We start from the raw sequence: 27,046 nt of genomic DNA on the forward strand, positions 1-27,046 counted from the left end.
CTTCAGCTAAAATAAAATCGACTAGCCATAAAAGTCAAATAGATATTATTATCAGTTTACTTATACATTTAAATTTAAAAGCGTTTTTTAAATTAACTTGTACAGTAATTAAATAAAAGAAGTGTATTAGCGATGTGTGTTAAGATCAGAATTTATTCAATTTTCTTATTTATCCGACACGACAGGTAAATATGTGTTCGCATTCGGTGTATAGGTCCGCGTTCTAATTAAACAATCTAATTGGGTCAGGCCTTGTAAAACACTCTGCCGACTCATTCGCTATAAATGACCGCTGTTTGTGGACGCGAACGTATCATTCCGGCTAACTTGGCTTTTATTTCCGTTTCGATCAAAATTAACAATTAGAAAATATTTTAATCTAAAAAAACTTATATGATATGAACTAACGTCAAAAATACTTCTAAATGAAACAGTCAAATAAATATAATAGTTTTGTTGCTTTTTGTGTTCAATAAAATCGGTATTAGAAAATATTTTGATCTAAAAAAATTATAACTACTAACGTCAAAAATACTTCTAAATGAACCGGTCCAATAAATAGTTTTGTTGCTTTTTGTGTTCAATAAAATCGTTTTTAGAAAATATTTTGATCTAAAAAAATGATAACTACTAACGTCAAAAATACTTCTAAATGAACCGGTCAAATAAATAGTTTTGTTGCTTTACGTGTTCAATAAAATTGTTTTTAGAAAATATTTTGAGCTAAAGAAAAATGATAATAAGTAACGTCAAAAATACTTCTAAATGAACCAGTCAAATAAATATAATAGTTTTGTTGCTTTTTGTGTTCAAGAAAATTGTTGTTAAATTCAAAATATAGAATGTACCGCTTGTATTTCACGCTTGATAGCCGACGATTAAGCAACACCGCTACTCGTTCGAAAGTCGAATGCATGCTGCAGTAAAACTCATATTATAGGGGCTTGCACACAATCGGCTTGTAGTTTAAAATCTCCGGGCGCCGCGAGTAATGGCTCAAGTTCGGATAAGCCCGAAGAAGCCGGGGAACGTGTGAGGAATGCCTCTCCCTCCAGCGTTATTACATACGTGATTCTTATTTATATTATATTCGAAAGAATCCGAACGAAACGCGATTCCGATATACGGAGGATTAACGCATTGCCGCCTTTTAGCGCTCTCAGTGCTCAACGACTTTGTAAGTATCTTACAAAGTTTTGCCGCGTATTAGAAAATATTTTATTAGATCGTTTGCTTTTAATGCGTTTGCTTGTATAGCCTTTATGACAAGCATAATAGTTACATGTTTATGTACCGAGAATTATATGGTACGTTAGTTTGAAGGGTATTCAAATAAATACTTTTTTCGCCACGTTTTTACTTTACGCCTAAAAATAGTACAAATCAATTTCGGAGTCATTTGGAAGGCAAAGCCATGTTGGCGTCCAAAATTCTGGGAGTCCTCAACAGAGCGAAGCGGTACTTCACGCCTGGACAAAGACTTTTGCTCTATAAAGCAGTAGGCAGCGGCTTGGCTCTGCTCCTGGCATTGCTGAAGTCCATGGGCGACGGTAACCACTTACCATCAGGTGGGCCGTACGCTCGTCTACCTACAGAGGCAATAAAAAAAAACCTAATATATTTTTGATGAATCTGGATTGTAAAACTTTCATGTTTTTTCATCCTAAAAGCAAGTATAGATGTAAGAAATTCCGGCTCTTAAATCGGACCGGACGTTCGTTTTCCGGGTAAACCGTGCCGCGACAACCCACTGGAATCACCCTCAATCAGTTCAATGCGATACTGTAAATTAAATTGACCGCTGTATTGGTCAAAAGCGGCAAACTGGAAACAAATGAAGCCTTTACAGAACTATTTAGATGTTTATTACTTCAAGGAACAATCCGAATTGATTTATTGGATATGAGTGAATTATTGGAGCCGTGTTTATTAGAACCAAGATTTGTGTATAACGTATGCATTTAGTAATTGATAACACTAATAATAAAATATATATATTAAAAACGGTCAATAAAGTTTACAAACATAAACGTATAAAGTTTTTGATGAAGAATTAGGAAGTTCTTTATTCTTTCTGGTAAAATGAGTTTCGGTATAGTATACACATATAAATATATTGTTTATGATGTCTCTATTCAATAAAGTTCCCTGTTTGGTATAAAACTAGAACGGTTTTTTTTAACATACCTTAATTTTGTTTTCTTTAGCCGTCTGTATTTAACGTTAGCTTTTTTGAGGGATTAAAAATCAGCTTTCATTATTGTAGCCATGTTAATGTGTTTTTTTTTATTGCTTAGATGGGTGGGCGAGCTCACAGCCCCAAGATGGGTGGCGCCATCTTGAGACATAGGTTCTAAGGTCTCAAGCATAGTTACAACGGCTGCCCTACCCTTCAAACCGAAACGCATTACTGCTTCACGGCAGAAATAGGCAGGGTGGTGGTACCTACCCGCGCGGACTCACAAGAGGTCCTACCACCAGTTTAAGTGTTGTCTTATAGATGACGTAATTGTAACAAAGTGTATTCGGTTCGAAAGTATGTGACCATTTTCAGTATAAAATAGCTTAAATAAAATTAGTAATAAAGGAGAAAAAAATCGTCTGAAAGCTATAAAAAAAAACCCTGATTACGTCGAACAAACCTGTTTTTGGTGAACTATAAAACAGCGCAATGTACGTACCTGAAACAAAACTATGGTAATCAGTTTTTATATTCTAATTTAATAACAATAACTTCTACTTAAACGTAAGAAGAAAAAAAATATTCGTTTCCTGCATAATTAAGGCGGATTTTCATTAAGAAAATTTCGGCGTAATTTATCACACTAATAATTATGAATTGCGTACCCTATTTGTTTCCGTTCCCGTATATCATAATGCTACTCGCGTTATAACCAATTAAGAATGGACGTAGATGTATGTGGTTGAAAAAAAAAAAAAAACACATAAATATAAATTTGGAGTGAGATTTCACCGAATTGTAGAACACAGCAATTACTCAAATTAAGGGTGAAATTAATACTTTGACCGCTTCATGTCAATTAAGAGGTTTATTTACCAGAGAATTTGTGATTATGATGTTAAATTACGTTTTGAGAAACTTTCGGATTCATTTCAGTTTAACGTTAGCGTATATATATTTGAAGTATACTAATAGGGTCTTCGATAAATATTAAAGTGTGAGGTTTTATGGTGTTGAGGGTTTATTGTGCGTTCTCCTCTGGAAACCTCATCAGAGTGGTCAATAAAACACTGAGTATAATTATATGTTTATTCGCGCAGCGACCGCGGTGGATCGCTGCACTTTAACCACTGACTGACTCGTATGCTACTCATTACTGTATGCATAATAACTGCATAGTAAGCGAACCGGGGCGGGGTATCATTCCCCTACAAAAGCATATAATGGTAATTCAAAAACCATTAGTGACGAGATTCATTATTTTAATGATGCCGCAACCAATCCTGTGCTCGAACCTGGACTGTTCCATGTGGATTTTTTTTTATTGCTTAGATAGGTGGACGAGCTCACAGCCCACTTGATCTTAAGTGGCTACTGGAGCCCATAGACATCTACAACGCAAATACGCCACCCACACTGAGATATGAGTTCTAAGGTCTCAGTATAGTTAGAACAGCTGCCCCATCCTTCAAATCGAAACGCATTATTGCTTCACGGCTGAAATAGGCAGGGTGGTGGTATCTACCCTACTACTCTATCACAGTGCATTTTCAGGTATAACTTTTACCATGTACCAGGAGTGAATGAACCATGGCACTGGAATGGTCTTCGTCAGTATTACTCGAGAACAATGACACGTCTTACTTGAACCGTTTGAGGCCTTTGTATTAGGCAGCAGTTTAGTTGTGTCCATTGCTGATAATTTTGAGTAGAAGCTGAGTAAAGCTGAATTATTGTTCGAAATTTTCTTTATGAAAAAAATATAGTGTGCTTTAATAATATTCTGGTCATGAGCAAGATTTACATAAGCACCGACGTCATTCTGAATGTGTTATGGAAATGCTACTTTATATTTTCGCGTGCAGTCTGTATGCATTTCAACCGTGAGGTTTCAGCATTTAATAGTAAGTATATGCTCTGCTTTTATTTTTACGGGTTCTTTTAAGTATTGTTTTCTTCGATTCCAAATTATGTATTTATCGATACTTTGAAATGTGAATGGAGACTGAAATCATAATATTATAATTTAATTAGTCCTCTAAGCATTTAAGTTTGCTTGTAAATTGTGTTTTTCTTGTTTCGAATGCATCTAATATTTGTGGGTCTTTTCTTTCTGCCTTATAGATTTACGGGTTGGATACTTGTGCTATGTTACTCGGGACACTCTTTATTTTAAAAGAGGAGTATTTTAATGCTCTTACGAGAACCGTCTACTTACATTATATACATAAATACATACTTTGTTGTACATTACATTATGTATTTATGTTCATAAGCTTCGACAACCACATAATACCAATAAGAATACGGTGAACTGGTTTTTCGTTCGCATGAGTGTCTCTTCACAGCTAACAACCATATGAATATCAATAAAAAATGAACTAAAAGATTCACTCACCAAGAAACGGGCCTTAGTGATCCATGTACGTCATGGTATTCATACGTCAATTGAACAAAAAGAAGAGTTTTTTAGAAATAGTATTTCGTTAAGAAACAAAATAATGTATTCTCGAAATCCAAAAGCCTAACAACCGTTTATTTAGATTAGATTTTGTACTTAAGTGTATTGCTTATATAGTATTTTGCATTTGAATGGTGGACTAACTCCATCTTAACTTAATTGATTCCGACAGTCCGTAGACATCATGACGTGAATATCGACATGCAACATGCATGCAAAGGCTATCCCCACCTTTAAAACCGAAACGCCTCACGATTTTTTGCAGAAATACACAAAAGGAAAATGAAAACGCAAAGAATATTATTTATTTATTGCTTAGATGGGTGGACGAGCTCACAGCCCACCTGGTGTTAAGTGGCTACTGGAGCCCATAGACATCTACAACGTAAATGCGCCACCCACCTTGAGATAAGTTCTAAGGTCTCAGTATAGTTACAACGGCTGCCCCACCTTTCAAACCGAAACGCATTACTGCTTCACGGCAGAAATAGGCAGGGTGGTGGTACCTACCCGCGCGGACTCACAAGAGGTCCTACCACCAGTACAAAATAAGAATAAAAACCGCCAGCACAGAATAAAAAAATAATACCCAAAAATACACATTTGGTCGATTTAAATTTACCGTCGTGAAGATTCGGTCAAACATACGAAATAAACGGGCATACAGACAAAAATTTTCTGTATATGATTATTATATTATATGTTGAAATATAAAATTACAAGGTATCGAACGCATCACCCGTTGAGATCAAACAAACCGCAGTCTTTGAGTCCGGTAATGCGATAGTTTCTTTGACATGATAACGACTCGCCTTTATATCAACTGAATACATTATATTGCGTTCTCGTTATGCCGAGAATATAAGGAAATATTGAAAAACAGAAATCCAACTTGTACTGAATCCTTAATAAAATTATTTTGTACGTATACAAAAGTTTGGTTGTCGGAAACTTAGGGAACCCGGCTATATGATTATACCTTCAGATCTCTTTTAAATCTCAATAGTGCTGTATTGTTTTATTCAAATAAACGCTTATTGTATTTTTTTTATCAAGACTTATTGTATTTTATTTTTCTTTTCTAGTAGTCGTCGTGGCCTAACGGATAAGACGTCCAGTGCATACGTGTTGAGCGATGCACCGATGTTCGAATCTCAGGCGGGTACCAATTTTTCTAATGAAATACGTACTCAACAAATGTTCACGATTGACTTCCACGGTGAAGGAATAACATCGTGTAATAAAAATGAAACCCGCAAAATTATAATTTGCGTAATTACTGGTGGTAGGACCTCTTGTGAGTCCGCGCAGGTGGGTACCACCGCCCTGCCTATTTCTGCCGTGAAGCAGTAATGCGTTTCGGTTTGAAGGGTGGGGCAGCCGTTGTAAGTATACTGAGACTTTAGAACTTATATCTCAAGGTGGGTGGCGTATTTACGTTGTGGATGTCTATGGGCTCCAGTAACCACTTAACACCAGGTGGGCTGTGAGCTCGTCCACCCATCTAAGCAATAAAAAAAAAAGACTCGATTTGAGATTTTTATTTTGGAAAACTCTGAATCGGAATAAAAATAAAATTAACCATCATTACCGTTAAGGTTAATAAAATTTAAATATGGCTTAAATTGCAAACTCTGAATATTTATACTGATTTAAAAAAAAGTAGCGAGTAAGCCACGTTTGAAATTTTAATCATGGCAAAGGCCGTAACCGAATTTCAACCTTTTTAAAAACCAACGGTGGATCGTTTCGTTCCGAAACGTGAAAGAAATTAAAATAAAGAATTAAAAAAAAAGTGGCTCACTGCAAACCAAGCTTCAGAAGAGACACAAAACTTTTAATTGGATTTTTTTGCAGATTAAAACAATTATTACTGAAAAGTTAAAATTATTATAAAAAAAAAAAACATGTCGGCGGCCAACGAGAAAAAATGTTAATTGGTCGTTATTACTTAATTAGGCTTTTACTTTGGTATTTTTACATGATTAAAGTGTGGTTTATAGATTTGAACAGTTACAGACTGATTACAGTTTCGTTTTAGAAGTTACAGCTATAATGGTATTATTCGGATCGATCGAATTAATTCATATATTTTAGCTTTCATTGTGTTTATATAATACACAATCTTATTTAATAATAGGACATTTCGATGACTTATAATTTTAGGGGAAAAAAAATAGTTTGACATTAATTATGAACAAATTTTAAAACAGTATGAAGTGAACTTGTATTAATCTGAAAACAAAGATCGCAGGCTGGCGCATTAGCGACGTCACTCATCAGCAGAATGAATCATTACTTGAAGAGTGCGCCAGTGGCTCGTGTCAAAGAGCCTGTAGCTCAAAGGTCCTCGTGCCCTGGCATCCCTACCCCTCCACCCGGCGCCCCGAGGAAGGGCTGATTGAAGGGCCACTCTAAAACCTCGACCGCGCGTTCGTTCGCTCGCATTCAAGGGTCGAATCTGGATTATAGGGTGCCAAATTCTACACCTTCATCAGATATGTATAAAATGTGTTTGCTCGCGATTGAAACGCCGAGAATTGTAATCTAAACGTAATTTCGCGCCATTGAAAAATCGGGCCCGAAATGAAGGTACCGAATGTATGTTATTACGTCGAGATGGGTGTTATCTGGGGATCTTAATGTAACTTACGGGAAGAAAGTTTCTTTTTATTTCCTACCCGAGCTACGAACAAAATTGGTTTATTAATATGTTATTTTTGTAAGCACAGTTTTGAGGCCCGAGAATGAGTGTATCGGCATCCACAAAGACGGTTTTGCATACGAGTGTATACGGTTCGTGCCTCAAGGCGAAGTTACCGTGTAAGTTATTATAAGAGAGGTGCGCCAAGGGAAATGAATGTCGAGTAGGTCGACCCGTTGTCATTCATATTAGCTGCGACGACTTAAATTTGTAATCACACTGCGCCAATTCATGGGCGTCACGCGCCGTAACAGTGATGAAAATAGGGAAACAAAAAACCTTAGCTGCGGTTGTAAAATAAAAAGTTATACTCCGGTGATAAAGCGAATGCTGTCGTATAGATACGTGACGCTATATGATGTCGGCAAGTAAGACCCGCAGTTTGAATCACACAATAAAACGGTATTACAGGATTGAAACAATGAATACGAATAGAGCGTTGTTGTGTTTTAATTGTTTTTTTTTAAATAAATAAATAACAAAAAACTATGAACAAATTACACACGGTCATCCGACCCAAAATTAGGATTTCCTGTGTTATAGGTACCAGAGTCTGGCATACATACTTATATACGTTTAAATAGATAATCAATACCGATGTGGGAAACGAACCCACGACCCTCGGCGCAATAGTCTGGTCCGCTAACTACTGCACCAAGTCAGTTTTATATTACGAAATAATGATTATGATGATGAGTCTTCAGCGATTTGCTGTAAAAATATGAAATACAATGATTTGCGGTAACGGCTTAAAAACTATCTACCGTACTCGGTTCGAAATGCCAACAACAACTATAAAGTTTCAACTGAATGGGATGAGAAGCGCTGCGACGCGCGAACGTTTAGAAAACAAACAAAAGACCTCACAAACAAATGATTATAATTAACTTTTAAATTTGATTATGAAGATTACAGTAAAAAACCATTAACGCCATATAACAGATTTAATCTAATTGAACGCAAGTGTACATCCATCGATCTGTGAAGTTATAATCGATTTCTGCATTTGACTGTACAACGGTAAACTGAAAATTTCGTTATTTAAAAAAAAACCCTCCTCTTGAAACATAAATGATAATAAAGACTCGCGTTCATCGCATGCTCATAAAATATTTTACCTTTTAACAGTATTCACAGTTATAAATCAAGTACAGTGGCGAACAATCGTTCCATAGCCTCTCAAATGTTTACGGGAATTTTACGCGGCAATCTGAGTCCCGTCTATGGTGCCGCTAGAAATTGAAAACGGGGTTATGATAGGATAAAAAAGGCTCTCAAAATGATTCGAAACCGAGAACGGTCAGGCAACATCTGACATCAGGAATCGTTTTGTGTGTCGTCTGATAGCGGTGAATGAGTTTGAATTTTAACAACGAACATGTCAAAATTGAAGTCCCGTATACTTATGAAATATAAACAGGAAAATAACCGCTACTGCTGGTAAGTGAATGTTTAACGGAGTTTGTAGACAACAACAAAATCAAAATCTCGGTTTTATTGTATTATAAATAAAAAATATAAATTATAAAATTTACAATGTTGTTTTTGCTATCTATACTAATAATATAAAGCTGAAGAGTTTGTTTGTTTGAAAGCCCTAATCTCAGAAACTACTGGTCCGATTTGAAAATTTCTTTCAGTGCTAGATAGCCCATTTATTGAGGAAGGCTATAGGCTATATAACATCGCGCTAAGACCAATACAAGTGGAGCACCAATAAAGAAGGCTTCAAAATATGGGTTTAAATAGCTCCTTAACATTCTATAATTCAAAAATATCTTCACTTTCCACGTAAATGAAGTGGGGGTAAAATTTAGCGTTATGCTAAAGTAACTATTCCACGCGGTCGGAGTCGCGGGCTAAAGCTAGACGTTAAATAAAGGAACACATAACCTTTCGCGGTAGTTGCCGTTGGAAATAGCAAGAATCATGGTGCTTTAGTAAAGTAATTACGTAAACTTATGACACAATAAGATATTCCTTCATCGTGGAAGTCATCTGAGAGCTTGTCTTAGGTACGTCTTAACCTAGAAATAGTACTTGCTACATGATTTTTAATTATTAAGAACATCTATCGTAATAGTCTTTACACACCCCCTTTGTCGAGTGGAAATGCATTCGACATTAAGACTGCTACTACATCCCTTGTTAATCATCCAAAGTTTAATAATAAAACACCAGTACAGTTCAAACGCGGCAGAAGTCAAATCCTTAGAAGTACTGAATTCCTTTTCTCGCTTGCTAAATCCTACACATGTATTATAAATGTGTTTCTTTTTAGTGTCACTCTCCAAATATCACTTCCGCTTCATCGACTATCAAATTATAATGACGCTAAATAAGTTTTAACTTCTAAAAAAGATTTGGGCCCTAATCTAGTGTAATCACTCGATGTGAATAAGCTGGTATTTTATCCATTAAACCAGTATTTGAATAAAAAATTTAAACAATGCCATCGATTTTTGTGCAATCGTAGCAGTCTACGAGACTCGTAGTGCTGTGTACACTGTTGTAGCCAACGTAAATAGGCGCTACGAAGTGATTGTTACTAGAAATTTCCACGAGAAGCATTGAAAGGTTTAAAGGTTATATTTCCACGTGATTTCCTTTTCCAAGTAAACTTTAACATAGACATTAACTTAAAAAAACTTGGTAGGTATTAGAGTTAAAATAATATGATTACAAGTATACATATTTTTACTTTTATGGCGGTGATATGTTGGAAGGAATTTGAAAAACTTAACGAGCTTGTTATTTGACTTTAGTTTCCGTTTTATGCACGCTTAGACTGTCATTCCGTAGTATCCAAATTTTATATATTAAAATAGAATAAAAAAGATGAATATTTATGGTCTTGCTTTATTCGAATTGTTTTCAATAAAAGAACAGCTTAAATTATTTATTACTAGGTGAACTCGAACGCAAATTTAAGTAATTCTGAAAAAAGTATTTACACTGCAAATTGTCAATTGTTTCAAAACGATTTGAATGGACGGTCGCTTTTTTATTGCAACTCACTGATGTTAATGATAAAGGAGAGGATAATGATATAGGACGAGAAAGAAACACAAGATCGCGTGAAACTACTACTGAAACTAACAGACTAATCTAAATAAAATGTTCATGATTTTAATTAATAGTTTCGAACTTAATTAACTAAGCATGGGAAAAACTTAATTGTATGCATAATGGATTACAATCACATTGTAGAGAACAAATGTGTCGTTTGTGACTTAGCACCTTTACGCGTGTTTAATGCAACAACGTTTTGTAGGTTCTTGATTAATTTGAACTTTATTACATTAGGGGCATAATAAATTAATCGAATAACAGATACTAATACTTAGTAATAATAGGTAGATAAAAATAATAGGTACGTATTATTCAAAAAATAAGTTAACATTGTGGCTATAGGTTTGGCTGTATTCTTGATATTGCTGATATTTAGACTTGATGTTCTATTAGTTAATGACCCTAGTTATTGCACCACACTATTTATGATCAATAGGATAGCCATGAATTTTGCTAAAAAAACGACAATAAGTTTACTTAAAGACAGAGTTCAATCAAATACTCTCAATTTAATAATTTACTTGTTTACTGTGCACAAACCGTATGAGTAAAAACTGTTTTTAAGGTTTGATTTCGTATTCATTATTTTGACGAGTGACGTGTCGTTTTTGACCATGAGAACAAATAAACTAATACAATCGAAACGCCGGCTTTATTAAATTTGAGAGTTAATGTAGTTTTAATTATGTCTAAAATCCGATGGAGTTATTCAGAGTACAAGTTGTTTTGCGTTATATGTAATCAACAGTTAAAACTCTTGATTATACCGGACATATATTAGGATGACACTATCGCTAGATTATATCGTCAGATTAATGCAGTACATCAGATTAGCATAGCGTTCGTAGTTGGCCACCGGAGGGTGCCAATTTGCTATAACATTGTTCACTAGTCTAGCATTCGCCCCTTTGTTTAATCTCCCCAGTCGTAATCCCGTTTGGTCAGCAAAAATCTGTTTTGGAATTCGTTTACGTAAAGTTTTCTCTTTGTAAAACATCGTTACCTGACTAAGCGCCGCCGAATAAAGCTCGGACTTTATTTCAACGGCTTTTTACGATTAAAGCAAATTCTTTTATTAATTATCACCACTAAAATTTTCAAGATATGCGTTTATATTAATTTAAATAACTTATGATTTGATCTCGTAATGAAATAACATTGATTTACCAATAATTATTGTCGTGGCGTTCAACCTCTTTGACAGGACATAAAACCTATAATGACTAGACATAGACAGACTAAGACAGACATTTGAAAATAATTCGAAAATAAATGGAACGAGGGCGTACGTGACCAGCAGCGACGCAGTACATTTTTTGAGTTCTGAAAAGACAGACATACAAAAGGACGAAAAAGAACGAATAATAATTGACCGTTCTTATATAAGATGTTCAAGTGACCTTCGACCGTTCAAGTAGTCATTCGACCGTTCAATTATATTTGTGGAATAAAACAAAACTATTTTATTACAAACATGGAGTTTCCTCAAAGTCATAAAGAAACTATAATTGTTTTATACATACAATACAAAACCGGTCAACCGGTTTCAATATTTGAAACATGAATTATTGCCTCCTCGGCGGGCATAATGTCACGTGTTCTGTTTTCCGCGTGCGTCAGACTATCCGTAGTTTCGTGCTGACGTGAATAGGTAATGCTAGCTGAAGGTAGGGGCTAAAATATTGAACTAGCGCACTCCAACGGTAAACATTTTTGATTGAGTCGGTCGTGGCACCGGCAACCTCCCTTCGAATGTCTGAAAGAATTTATGTATATTTGCATTTGCCTCTTGCTTGGAAAAATAAATTGAATCGATTACTTATTTTTAGAAGGTATATTGGATTCGTTTCTACACTAGCTTATATATTGCGTTGCTCATGAATGCGTTTCTCATTTTCCTTGTCACACTCGACCGCACCGTTAATGTTAATTTTATTTAATGTATTTTATAAATTATTTTCATCGCTTTTAATCATTATTTACTCTCCCATGTACTTTTGTGATTAAAGTTATATACTCAGCATGAACTAAAAAACATATTTGACAATACAGATAAAAAATTACCTGTTTAAAACACGTAAGTAAAACTTATTGTACATAAAATGAATAGTATGTCTACATATAAAGATGAAAAAGTATGTGAAATATGATTATGTATTTTTGAAGAATACCCTAAGCCTCTGCTTTCAATCTAAATGTCACGAACAAGAACATCAAATACTAGAACTGAAGGATTATTGTTGTAAAAATAATAAAATAAAGAGAGAAAAAATACCATTTATTTATTCCGAAGTAGCAATAAATATTTGCAAACATTTTTATTGTGCTGCATTTAAAATTGTTTGCACTCAACGAGTGACGTTCTTTTTCATAAATGAATTTAACATTCAATTCGGAACGTATGCGAATTATAATTGAAAGGTTTTATTTTAATTAAGAACAATCCATATTCCCATATCATATGATGAGATACAATAGTTTGAGTGTTATGTACTCGTACTGCATACACCAAAAAGTTTATTTAGATCTCTCGGAAAGTTTATCATGTTTTACAGCAAGTATCACAAATTAGTATCTTATGAGAATACAAATAAGGTTGAAGTATCTAAAATATCGTTATAAAGAGTGCGAGTGGATGTCTGTTTAAGATAATTCTAATGCCAACAGAATTCAGCATCAACCCGGCAATTATCAAGAGCATTATTGCGAAAAGCGAAACCCCCACATTTAATTGCGTCGACTGCTTTCTTTCCTTATCGCAATTTTATTATAATGACAATAAGCAACAGCGTAGCCATTGAATTATTTAAAAATGTTAAACTTGAATTAGACCGGCTGGAATTTTTTTCGGTAAATTAGTTTTGTTTGTGGAATGGCGAGAGGTTACACAGAAAAATAAATGATTTTGCTTGTTACCATTTTTATGATTATCTTATATGTAAGCATGGTCAAATTATTGGAGCCTTGACTTTGTTTTGATATTCGAATATATATATTTGTCGGTGATATCTAAAAATCGACGCCTGGTAATCGTGCGTGGATGAAACACCCGTGAGCTTGGCACATCACAATATTCTAATAAGAGTCATTATTTGTGGAATGTTAACCTTTTAAATGTATTTTTTAAATCGTCATTTACCTACATATACCTATTTATTTATTTTTTCAAATACTTTGTGTCCTAGACTGCTTGCTGGATTATTCGGTTTTAACGTTTGATGTGTCATTTCATTCGCATTATTTGTAGGCGGGTCAAAGAGTATTCTTTTTGTATCGACCTGGATTGTCTCAAGGTGGGTGTGTCGGCATTCACGTTCTGTGAGCTCCGGTAGCCACTTAATCCCAGGTGGGCGTGAGCTCGTTTACCTATCTACATAATAAAAAAGAAAGAAGGCTTCCGTCCATCTGATAATGCCTCGAAGGCTCCGTCGATCAGGCGTTCTAGGTGATCTATGGTCTGGTTCTAGCCGCGGTCCTGCTATTATTAAGCAGAGCCCATTAAAATAGTGAAATAACCGCGACACAAATTGGCTTTAGATCAATAAATAAAAAAGACAGGAGATTTTTTGTTTTCTTTGAATTAAAATATATAATTTTTGAATTGGTGAAAACAATTTAATGTATGTATGTTGTCTTATTCGTTTTTATGCACATATTTTTTTCCTCATTCGTAGGTTTTAGCTATAATGCTGTTTTTTGTAAAATTTGAATTATTTGCAGCTTTAAAATTGTCTAACACTATCGGCGGTAATGTAAAGTGCAGGAATTTTGTTCAAATATTCTTTTGAAGAGCCAATTCGTCGAACATTCACCTAACAATCGACGGGTAGGTAATTTCGGAAGGAAATTGGGCATCTCACCCGACCCTCTGTCACATTTTTGGTACGGGACAGTCGCACCCAAGTATCTGAGAAAACCCGACTAATATTCAACCTTTTTAAGTGAAAATTTATTTCGATTGGTCGGAAGTCAATGCCATTTAGGGGTTTGGCATCGATAAAGTAATCGAGAACTTTAATTTTATTAAATTAATATAAAAGTAAAGTAAGCGGTTATAATTTGTGACTTAATTGAAAAAAAAAGGTACTTTATAGGTTTACGCGCCTTCAACGGCATACTAGTTAAGATATTTATATGTTGTATCAGGTATGCCTCAAATCGGTTGGACGATCAGTGTAGCTCCCCGACTATGATATTTAAAAAAATAAGTATAAGTATAGTAGATAGTAGTATAAAAATGTGTAGGTACATACATACATATATGTATACTTAAGTACCGTCTATTGTGCTTTGTGGAATTTCAAATCATGGATTTTGGTTTACGTAGGTTCAATCTGTCTTAGATGGAAACTATATTAAATACACACCTAAGCTATGATAGTATATTGATTTAATAGATATTACTCCTATGATTATACTTTCATTAATGTGATTCAATTAAATACAAAGAGTTAAGGAGAAATTGGCATCAACATTCATTTAACCAAATTAACGAAGTTCTGTACATTCATACTACTGACGCCGTTCACCGTTCTCTTCGAACCCGTCGACGAAGGGCTCGACGAGTAAATTAACCCTCAGACACAGCCCACTGAGTTTCTCGCCGGATCTTCTCAGTGGGTCGCGTTTCCGATCCGGTGGTAGATTCTGCAAAGCACGGCTCTTGCTAGGGTTCGTGTTAGCAACTTCGTCAAGTTTGAGCCCCGTGAGCTCACCTACTAGTTAAGGCTATGCTGATAATATATCCTCTCAAGGCTATCAGCTTAGGTAGGAAAAAAAATACTGACGTGTTTAAATCCCTTATTACATTCATTCGGTAAAATATATAAATAGTTGATCTTCATTTAAGAATCATTCGGAACAGACGGGAAATGACTAAGACAATGCGCATCATTCAAACATCCCATTAAATCGCACGATTTAGCTCAGAACCGCTCCTCTGGTGTGGGTAAATTAAGCAAATTAAGAGCTCGCTCCTGAGACAGTAATTACTGAGCTTTTGCACTTGGCCAACGACCAAGATTGGGACCAACATACAAGTATCCGTGGCCAATTTGATCGCTGTTCTTAAAACGGAAATATAAAATTCTTTGTACATTAAGAAAGCTGGTAATAGGAATTTTAAGCAATGACGTTATTAAACTTTGTCGTGTAATCAAGCTTCCCGACAGAAGTAGGTTGAACGTAGGTTTCTATGAGTTATGCAGGCATATTAAGCCATTAAGCCATTTTCACTGGTGGTAGGTCCTCTTGAGAGTCCGCGCGGGTAGGTACCACCACCCTGCCTATTTCTGCCGTGAAGCAGTAATGCGTTTCGGTTTGAAGGGTGGGGCAGCCGTTATAACTATACCTGAGACCTTAGAACTTATCTCTCAAGGTGGGTGGCGCGTTTACGTTGTAGATGTCTATGGGCTCCAGTAACCACTTAACACCGGGTGGGCTGTGAGCTCGTCCACCCATCTAAGCAATAAAAAAAAAAAGCGATAGTATCGATCTGTGTGTGCTGATAATACAACCTGCTACCAGCAAAATTAATCTTCTTTTTAGCATGTTCTGTAGCATGCCAACTTTGTATTAATTGTTGGAAATATCTAGAAAGATTTCAAAAATCACGAAATAAAATTAAATAACAGTAAATCTAATTTAATTACATTCGTGGCTCTCTGACTAGAAACTTTCTGAACTGTATCATTCATTTTGATTTTCGCTACAAGATAGTATGAAATCTAATAGATTTATAGGTATAGATTACGGATTATATACCTAACAGATTGCGGTTGTGCCTTAAAACATTATTTATCATCGCTGTTTATTATTTAGCAAATAACTCATCTTCTAATTAATAAAAGTCAAATAGTTTCGTACCTATAAGACATTTAATCGTTTCTTGTAATTCTCTAAATTTTATGACGAAATTCCTAAAGTTTTTCCGAAACCTATGACACCAATATTTTATTAACGTTATTTATTACCACCTTTTATATTGTAATACGGGACCCATAATAAATATTTGATTTCATTTGTCAAAGTATATGGAGTTAATACTTTTATGGTACCGTGTGCATTAAGTGGACCAAAAGGACAATTGAGATAGTAAAGGAGCTACATTTCCAACTTAAATAAGCTAAACATACGTAGCTTAATCGCGTTTAAGTTTTTACTCTACATTTACAAGTGTAAAAGTTTCTTTATTCGATTTATGAGGGGCCCGATATCGGGACGTAACTCAATTCGTCGCAGGCTCGTAGGCTCTGTATGGATTATGAATGTTATCGTAGCCTGGTTGCTGCATCGGCTACTGTGAAAAATCACCCTCGATAATCTTTTATGCTAGACTGACACTGAACTCAGTAGCTTCAACCGTTGATTTTTATTTATTAAAATTATTCAAGATTTTATTAGCTCCTGAAATACATTGCAAAGAATAGGTAAACGGAAATAAAAAGAGGAACAAGTCTAACTAAAACATAACATAAAATACGATTAAAACATAGGGAGTATTTGAAATGAAACGGAAGCCGGATTAAAGGATAAACTAGTAAAAGTGCGTTAACAAATAAAACAGCTGTAGTGCAGGCGCGAGGGCGGGCGTACGGCTTTTGGGCCTATCGACTCGCCTTCACGCATGCACCTACTCACCTCAAGGTCATCGAAGTCGCCAGCGCCGCCGCCCGACCAACCGAGCCCTACGCGACCCTCTATCTCCCCTTTACATTCTGACTACCCACTTTAAAAATTAAAGTAACCCTCGTTCTTCCGGCACATTTTCTAGGGAGAGGGCCACCGCCACCCGTTTCGTCCCTGAGAAAACTGACGGACGTCGCCTCTCCTCGACGGGTTTTATAGGCGGCGGCGGGGTGGGGCGTGGACGCGAGTTGCGCCGTCGATTCGCGAACCCGATAAATAAATTAATTAAAAGTGCAAGCAAGTGATCGGGCACGTGCAGCCAACCTGCGAACTCTATAAGAGATTCGCGTTAATTGGAATAGCAGAGGCATCAGATGCACAAGAGCGAGATTGTTCCCCAAGTCACGACTTATAAAGTCTTAGCATAAATGTATGTACAAGTATGAGCATCTTAGCCGATGATGTTAGAGACGTCTACATAAAACGAATTTAGGTTTAAATTTTATATTTTCTGAAGTACCTAAATATAGTAACAAACACGTGGGAAGACAGCGAAGGCGTCGAGTGATGGAATTGTCATATTTCTCACTAAAATTTCTATGTAGTGAATTCAATTTATAATAAATGTCTTGTTAGGGATGTACAAACAAGTAATTTTAAGGATTTTAATCAACAAATTTTCGGGAACTTTTAGTGAGTTACTCAAATTTCGCTTGTTGGAGACTACGACTAGGGTGGAAAATGGTTTGTTTCTGATCCTCGTATTACTACTGATCTACATCAGACGTCTTTTAGGCGGATTATCTTAGTTTTTTTCACTTAAAACTTGAATAATAATTCAATTGCAATAGATTAGCTAAACTTATTAATACGACGCGTGATATGTGTACATTAAATACCCTACGCAAATTTACAATTCGCGTGGGTACGTTTTTTATTATCTCTGAGCTATTCTTTTAACACGAAAGTCGCGTTAAAGACTTGTTAGGAACTTATTTGGAGATTTTACGGCATTTAAAAAAAATGCCTACCTATTGCTACTAACCTCGTAGCGTTATGCTAGCTTCACGCGCAGGACGCGAAGCCACAGCATAGTCGCACATCTATCTATAAATAGGCACAGGCAGAACATAGGTTATAGACCAAATATACAGAAGTCGTCGTGGTCTAAAGGATACGACGTCCGGTATATTCGTATCAAACGATGCAAGTGCCGGTGTTCAAATCCCGCAGACGGGTACCTACTAATTTTTCTAATGAAATACGTACTAAACAAATGTTCATGATTTATTTCCACGGTGAAAAAAATCGCATGAAAAACAGATCAAAACTTACTTATTTTCTATCTTTGCTTATATTATTTTTTATTATTTTTTTATTGCATAAGATGGGTGGACGAGCTCACAGTCCACCTGATGTTAAGTGGTTACCGGAGCCCATAAACATCTACAACGTAAATGCCATCACCTACCTTGAGATATGAGTTTTAAGGTCTCAGTTTTTACAATACAACGGCTGCCCCACCCTTCAAACCGAAATGCATTACTGCTTCACGGCAGAAATAGGTAGGGTGGTGGCACCTACCCGTGCGGACTCACAAGACGTCATACCACCGGTAATTACGCAAATTATAACTTTGCGATTTGATTTTTTATTACATGATGTTATTTAAGTGGGAGTTAAATGTGAACATTTGTTAAGTACGTATTTTATTAGAAAAATTAGTAGTTGCCTGCGGGATTCGAACACTGGTGCATCGCTAGATACGAATGCACCGGACATCTTATCCTTTACACCACGACGACTGTGATGAAGAGTGAAATAAATATTTATAGATCGTCTTTAACTAGCTTAATAGATTGTTCTTGAAACGCGAGCTTTTGGTTTCCGAGTAAATAAGATTGCGCTATGACGTCATCATTTCAATATTTGGTATCTATTTAAGACGACTGGTATGAAAGCTTTAATACCTATGTTGTGGTATAATTAGCGAACTGCGAAACCTTTTACAATAAGTCAAAGTTATCATCTGGCTAATTAAATATACGTCTACGACTCGTTAAAACTGAAGATAAATTTTATCTTATGGGCTTATTAAATACGTATCACTACATAGTATAAAACAAAGTCGCTTTCCCTGTCCCTATATCTGTCTGTCCCTATGTATGCTTAAATCTTTAAAAGGACGGAACGGATTTTGATGCGGTTTTTAATAGAGTGATTGAAGAGGAAGGTTTATATGTATAATAACATCCATTAAATAGTGCAGAAATCAATAATAAATTACAGTTTCCGAAGAGAAGCGAGGGCGGGTCGGCTAGTTGGGGTATATTTAGATAGTATAGATTTTAAGTTACATCGCGTGGTTATAATTTAATGGATGGTGACTGTACGTCATGGGCAGAACACCAGCCAGATGGTCAGATCTGGTTAGGAAAGGGATTGGTGGCAGTCTATACCATGCGGTCTAAGCCACCCATGACCGAACACTATAGAGGAAAGTCACATATGGTCGCGATTCTCCAAAGTGAGGCAACGCTGAAGAAGGAGACTGTACGTCGTGGAATCGTTTTCTGTTTGCTGACGCTACTGTTGTTAAAGATATTTTTCATTGATGGCCTTGGAGTATGAAGGAACTCAAGGCTCTCCTGGTGTCATGTTATGTTACCGAAGCCAATAGACATCGTAACGTGACCGCCGCCTTGAGGTATCGGGTCGATAATATTTAATTTTCCAAAAACAAAAAAAAGCTATTTAATTTTTCTTTGAAACATCTTTGAAATTACAGAATCCTTAGAATTTCTCGTTTGCGTATTTCTGTTGTAGCCAAGTGCCTACTGGCAAGTAAGTTTGTGGATTACGAGGAATTGGAAACAATAAATCATGATCTAATTGAACTCGGCTCTTAAACTTAGTATTAGCCAATATTTAGAATATTTATATCTTCTGTACATATTTATACGTGCGTATGTATTTATTTTGACGAACAGAATGTTCAGAAATTTTAGTGGTAAAGTATATTGTATGCCCGTAAGCATAAATACCAAGATTTTGCGTATTTCTGCCGTGAAGCAGTTTTGCTTGGGATTCCGACTTCATAGTTTAAAGTAGGTGGCAGTATTCACATTGCAATGCAGTATTCCGAGAACCACTTACCACTAGGTGGGCCGGGAGCTCATTCAAAGATCTACGAAAAAAAATTAAGGTATTGTGAACGTTGTTGCTTTTCTTGGAACATAAAGATTAATCGCATCAGAAAATAGAGCAAATGATTACTTTGTCGCAAAAAAGGCTGTTGTATCTAATAATCTGGATAGACGAGTACAACACGAATTATGTTATAACGAGTATAATTTATTTTCCGCTATATTTTATATGTAATTTGTAGTTTTATTTAGATATAATTTTTCAAATGACATTGATTTAATTCAACTATATGAAGACTTTGATTTCGAGTATAGCATGACCCTAATACATTTAAACCAAACAGTACTTCTCAAAGTGTTGTGGATTTTGTTAAATCCAATTAATAAATCGATATTAATTCGTGTGAAAGTATTCATACATTTATTTACAGCTGAGAGGCACAGCAAACTGGGCGACAGAACTAATTTGAACGAACTCGCGGACAACATCTAGTTAATACTGCATACATCACTGCACCGAAGCAATAGGGCTTCATTCGAACGTGAAGTAAATTAATTAATCGTGTGGCTATTTCAGTACCACCTGGGCTCTTGTTAATCAATGTTATATAACTCAGTACCTAGACTGTTAAAAGTTATTTCAGTTCCTTGAGAATTAGATTTTAATCCAATTAAAAATGGACAGTCGACGGGGCTTTCGCCGACGGGTCGTCAAGTAAGGGCCATTTTTGCTATTAACTCTGTTGGGCGTATTGAATTCAATCGATATTGCGTTTTTAATTCATATATTGACTTCCACGGTGAAGCAATAACATCGTGTAAGAAAAATCAAACCCGCAAAATTATAATTTGCGCAATTACTGGTGCTAGGACCTCTTGTGAGCCCGCACGGGTAGGTACCACCACCCCGCCTATTTCTGCCGTGAAGCGGTAATGCGCTTCGGTTTGAAGGGTGGGGTAGCCGTTGTAACTATACTGAGGCCTTAGAACTTATATCTCAAGGTGGGTGGCGCATTTACGTTATAGATGTCTATGGGCTCCAGTAACCACTTAACACCAGGTGGGCTGTGAGCTCGTCTACCCATATAAGCAATAAAAAAAATCACAATTTATTTATTTAATTTGATGTACAGTAGCGGATATAATGCCTAGGGCCACTCAATGCCAATTACCGTTCAATGAAGATTCGTGTAGAAAGTGCTTGCATTATTATTGTTTTTTAAAATTATTAAATACACATAACGATTTTGTTTGAAATTTAATATCAAATATGTTTTTTTATAGCCCTTGTAAGTAGTACGCGGTTAACCCAATGCTACCTTGCTACCGTAGCTGTCGATAGAGGTATTATCACAGATCATATGATCTGTGATAATCGATAGAGTCGCATCGAACACTGGCGGCGCGATTGGAAATACAAGTTGTCGGAATCATATAAGAAAAATCTCAGAGCACTTCTCATAGAATATAGCGTAGATAACTTAACGAAAGCCGAAGTCTCTCTCCATCGACCCGGAGATTTCAAACGATTCGTGAGAACGGGATTATTGACGGACGAAGATTAAGCTGTAAAGGTATTTTTAAATTCTGAATTAATATTTTTATAAACCAACTACGTGATTAATTAGCACACGCTTATTTCATTTTGCTTTAAAAGGTTAATCGGTAACGAATTCTAGTGACTCTACCACTTTACTATTTTTTTTTTTTTCTATCTATGCTGTTAGCCTTGAGAGTTTATTTCAGCTTCTCCTTGACGTGTTGGTGGGCTCACGGGGTTCTAACCGGGAGTGTTGCTAACATTGGCCCTAGCAAGAGCAGTGTTTCGCAGAATCTACAACCGGATCGGAAACGCGACCCACTAAGAATACCAATTCACCCATTAAAATTTATGAAACTAATATGAAATTGATCTAATAATAAAGTTTTAGATAATTCTGAAGAAATAAAACGATAAAGTTTATATGAATTACAAAAAAAAGTTGTTGTTTGTTGAAATGGAATATACATATAAACATTTGAACTTTTCCTACGTATGAAATAAAGGATGCAGATGGAAACGGTTTGTCTGCAACGACAAAGGATTTCCTCATTCACAACGCTATTTCCTATTATCTTCATATTTCAGGGAGACGTACAAATCACTATTCTATTTCAAGAAGAATCTAGGCGCTATTCGCGTTGAGTACGATTTCAAATCTTATTACGTCACAATTAAACTACTTTTACAGTTTAATCGGGCCTTTTGGAACGAAGTTCCTCATGGAACAATGCGGAAGGGTACCCTAACCGGGAAAAAACGTCCGTAACGTAAGATTTTTATTAGTAATGCACACAGTGTATGACTTAACTTTGTAATAACGTACAAAAAATAACACATTTTTATTATATATTTTTTATAAAACATTGTTAATAAAATAAAGTTGATAACTTTGTAAAGTAGTTTTTTTTTATCAATAAAAAAATCATAATAAAAAATGTATACCTGAATAATTATATTCTTTATACCTCGAACAGAACTTAAAATTAATATTTTTATAATAAGGAACTTCGTTCCTATCCGGTGACCCACTACACCATACATCTTCTTTATTTACGTAAAAGTCAACATTAAAAAAATATATCCATAAACGCTGTTAAAGAAAACTGTCAAGATACAGAAAAATAAATTCTAATTAAAACATTTAAGGTTTCTTTTTCATTACACTAACAATAACAGTCGTCTGCGCTAACAATGTATTATTGGCTGGAGTAGTTGCTACGTTTTCTTTAAATACTGCAACGTGATTCTATTCTTTACTGATTGCTTTCGAAGACAAACGAACCGGTGACCCCGAGTCAAACACGTGACAATTTTTTTAAGTAATTACAATAAATCTATATATTAATACGTGAAGCAAAACTTTGTATCCCTTTTTACGAAAATTGCGCGGACGGAGGAGCATGAAATTTTCCACACTTATAGAGAGTATAGAGAAGAAGTGCACAATGCCAATATGTTTTTAAAATAATGCATAAAAGATACATTAAATCAATAAAGAAAACATTACAGACACTACATACCGTTTATTTGACGCACACACGCATGCATACTATTTATTGTGAAACTTTTGTTCTTGATGTCTGTTGTCAAATTGAGAATAGAATATGGTTTGTCTTTTTTAATATTTTTTATAGTGTAGTCTTGGCGAAATTTGTGATTATAGAAGTATAAAATACAATCATAATAGTGTACAAACTTACAATTCCAATTAATGATAGTCGAATTTCGACTACTGCTGGACCTCTAGTACAATTAATTTTACAAATTTTAACAAAAAATAATTTTCCTATTACTCTGTACTATGTCTTCTTTTTTGTGTGTTCATAAATAAATATTTACGCGAACTAATTATTTAGAACACGGTTAAACAAACAGATGAATCTAGAATTTTACGTTCAGACATTTTGTATGCAGATACTTGTCTCCTCGCGTCACTTCCTCACTGCTGAGGATCATGACCATAATAATATAACTCTTTATTTGACACCACATCTACAGAGTAAGCATATAACACAAATAACAGACGGTGACATAAATTGGCGGCCTTATCGCTGAAAGCGATCTCTTCCAGGCAACCTTGCAGGGAGAGGGATAAGCAAACAAGCATGGACGGTGCTATAACTTAATAAACTTACATAAAACTTATATACACATATGAAAAACCATTAAATCTTGTCTGACCATCATGCTCAGACAAGATTTAATATTTTGTAATGTCCTTACAGCGTTTCCTATCATTGGCCTTGTGAAGTGCTTCGTGGAATGGGGTTAGTGTAGTGCGGATTTGATCAAACCACCTTGTCTCTTTCTTTGCACATACTTATTATATCTAATTCGATGAAACCAATATTTTAATATAAAATAGTAGTAGCTTAAAACAAATAATAATAATAATAGGGAGGATAATAATAATTTACTGGTGGTAGGACCTCTTGTGAGTCCGCACGGATAGGTACCGCCGCCCCGCATATTACTGCCGTGAAGCTGAGACCTTAGAACTTATATCTCAAGGTGGGTGGTGCATCTGCAACGTAATGTAGATGTCTATGGGCTCCGGTTACCACTTAACACCAGGTGGGTTATGATATCGTCCACCCATGTAAGCAATAAAAAATAAAATAAAAAAAGAGCCGTACTAAGAATTTAAAAAATACATAACTTATAGGAAAGGTCCCTGATTTGCGAAAAATGTTCAAGTAAATCGGTAGTCTTCAGCTACCTACGCGAAAATTACGTTATAGATACAATTCAAGCTAATAAAAAGCTTTTTGATTATTGTTACGCTATTTTTTATGATCATTTCAAAAAAGCGGTATCACTAGCGACTCTAACTACTCTACCGTGACTCTACCTAATGCACAGATCAATTGGGTAACGGGTAGGTACGTCCGGACTTGCACCGGAAAATACACGAATGACAAGTGAGAACAGATCTCCGAACCCGACTTAGACTGTTCATCGCTCCGCATAAAAACATACATATGTATATCGCACCTTTAGAATTGAAGTGGCTTAAAACAAAATCCTTGTTTTTTGGTAAACGTCAAAAATGTAATAATAATAATAATGACGAATTGAATTTTTTTAGTTTTAGTTAGTTTAGTTTTTTAGTTTTAGTTTAGTTCGATTTTGATACTTTAAAGTATGCGCTTGATTTAAAAGACACGAAAAGAGAACGTTTGTCCTATTCTGAAGTAAAAAACACGTGTGGCACTCGGAGACTGCCGCGGTAAAGCTATTGCATAGCATTTTTTATCAACTTATGCAATTATAAATCGACAATAATAATTTAATATTAAAACAACAATAAAATAAGACCACGCTATATTTATAAACATTAATAAAAGCAAAACATTAACTGTCCCCTTCACACTTATAACCTAGCCGCGGGAGGGAGAGATGGGCAGACTTTTTTTTCATGATGTGCATGCGGCAGTGCGACGTCACGCCGCGCGCTTATTCACAAACACTACACAAGCGCAACGTGTGAATGTGTTGAACGCGAGCTACATAGTAGGCGTAGGGGGGGTGTCAGGTTATTTTCGTTACGGAATTTCTTGATTCAGTCGCAGTAGTCGTCAGTAATTTTATAAACTGATAGAATACATGTTTATAAGTAGTTCGAAGTATGAAAATAATTTTCTTAAAATTTTTAGTTAAGCTACTTCAATTCTAAAGGTGCGGTATGCATAGAATCGATTTTGAATAAATCCGCGCGTCGGACTGTTATGTACGTAAGCAGGCACAAGAGAGGTCAATGACGTTGCCCCATTTAGTGGCAGATACCGATTTTTCAAGTACATATTATTTACCTGACATGACGCGTTCACGAATTACTTCCGTAATGAAGTATATATTAATGTGTGTATTGAACGCTGCAAATTTTGTATTTGCGTTATAAATAACGCTATGAGACTAGATCTGTATGTAGGAAAGATTGTCGTGCTTACGTTTGACCAAATTTTATTAAAAAAATGGTGGTTTATTTTTTATTTTTCAATAAATCTTTATGTTTATGTTAAATGAGGAGCCAATATTGAGTACAAGATTATATATACGTAATAATTATCGATTAAGATGTAGTTTAATATGAGAGTTGAATTTATTGGTATTAATTCGACGATACCATTAATATAGTAAACTGTCTTATGACAAAAAATTACCATAGAGTCAAACGTATATACTATGTACATATATATTAATAGAGTAAATAAAATTTGTTGTCTGAAAATAAGTGTTCAAATATAATGTATAATTTCGTCTGCCTTATTACTAGCCCGGATAGCTCAGTCGGTAGAGCATTGGACTTTTAATCCAAGGGTCCAGGGTTCAAGTCCCTGTTCGGGCGGCGCTTTTTTTGTGAAGGCTTTTTTATTTATATCGTAATAATTATTCGTACTTTTAATTTTTAAATTTTAATAAGATATTAATCGTTCAATTTAATGTATTACTTTTTTTTTAAATGGTAGTTATCGCTGTCTTTATTTGATAGAAGCACATTCATATAACATTTGACTTTTTCTTCTCTGACAAACGACTTTTTTAAGTAGCTTTTTTGTAATTAACGAGCTTTTGGTTTTTTTTAGAAACAATTTATTTTCAAATATTCAAAAAAAGCTAGTTTTAAATGAATCTATACCTTGAGATGTCAGTGATTTTAGTATAATTTTGGTCATCAGGTGAATTATAATTTATAAAATAATTTCTTATAATAAAACCAAAGTACATGATTTTAATTTAGCAATTCTGATTTTTATTCGAAATTATCTATAATTTTGCACACAACGCTCGGAGCCCCTGTGGCCTAATGGATAAGGCATCGGCCTCCTAAGCCGGGGATTGTGGGTTCGAGTCCCACCAGGGGTACGTCTTTTTGCATTTTTGTCTTTTTGCATTTTGTGGCAACCGTGAACAACGACGGTCTTACATTTGTAATATTTTCTTCATTTATGATTACAAATTGTACTTTTAATTATTTAATTTAATAAAGTATTTAGTTTTACTATTTTACTGTTTAATAAATTATTTCGTTTTAGCGGATCTATTCTCCTCATGTCTGAGGGTCGCGACTATCTCCTCCCATTGTCCTTCTCTGGATGATTATTCGTCATCTTCCTCGACCTCGCATTGGATTGCGGCCACGAGATCTTTTGGCTGCAATCTTGCCAGCTACTATCAATATTTCAAGATTGTCACCGCTCTTTTTGGCTGTGTTACTGAAGAACTTAAATATCCATTTGAGGCAGATGGCAGAGAGCTTGGTTTGGATAGTGAGCTGTCTTAATGTAGATGCGTTAGTCCCATATGCTGT

The 27,046-nt window shown here is 35.4% G+C and overlaps 1 protein-coding gene and 2 non-coding genes across 3 annotated transcripts in view; 2 read left to right on the top strand and 1 right to left on the bottom strand.

Moving 5' to 3' along the window:
* LOC101736589 (matrix metalloproteinase-2) overlaps positions 1 to 27,046 on the bottom strand; it is a 205,457-nt gene that overhangs the window by 88,554 nt on the left and 89,857 nt on the right. The gene's annotated exons all lie outside the window — the stretch shown is intronic.
* On the top strand, positions 26,011 to 26,083 carry TRNAK-UUU (transfer RNA lysine (anticodon UUU)). The gene has a single exon. It is a non-coding gene; the product is annotated as a tRNA-Lys (tRNA).
* Positions 26,529 to 26,601, top strand: TRNAR-CCU (transfer RNA arginine (anticodon CCU)). The gene has a single exon. It is a non-coding gene; the product is annotated as a tRNA-Arg (tRNA).

The sequence above is a fragment of the Bombyx mori genome, chromosome 8 (assembly GCF_030269925.1).
Source record: "Bombyx mori chromosome 8, ASM3026992v2".
Lineage (NCBI taxonomy): Eukaryota > Metazoa > Arthropoda > Insecta > Lepidoptera > Bombycidae > Bombyx > Bombyx mori.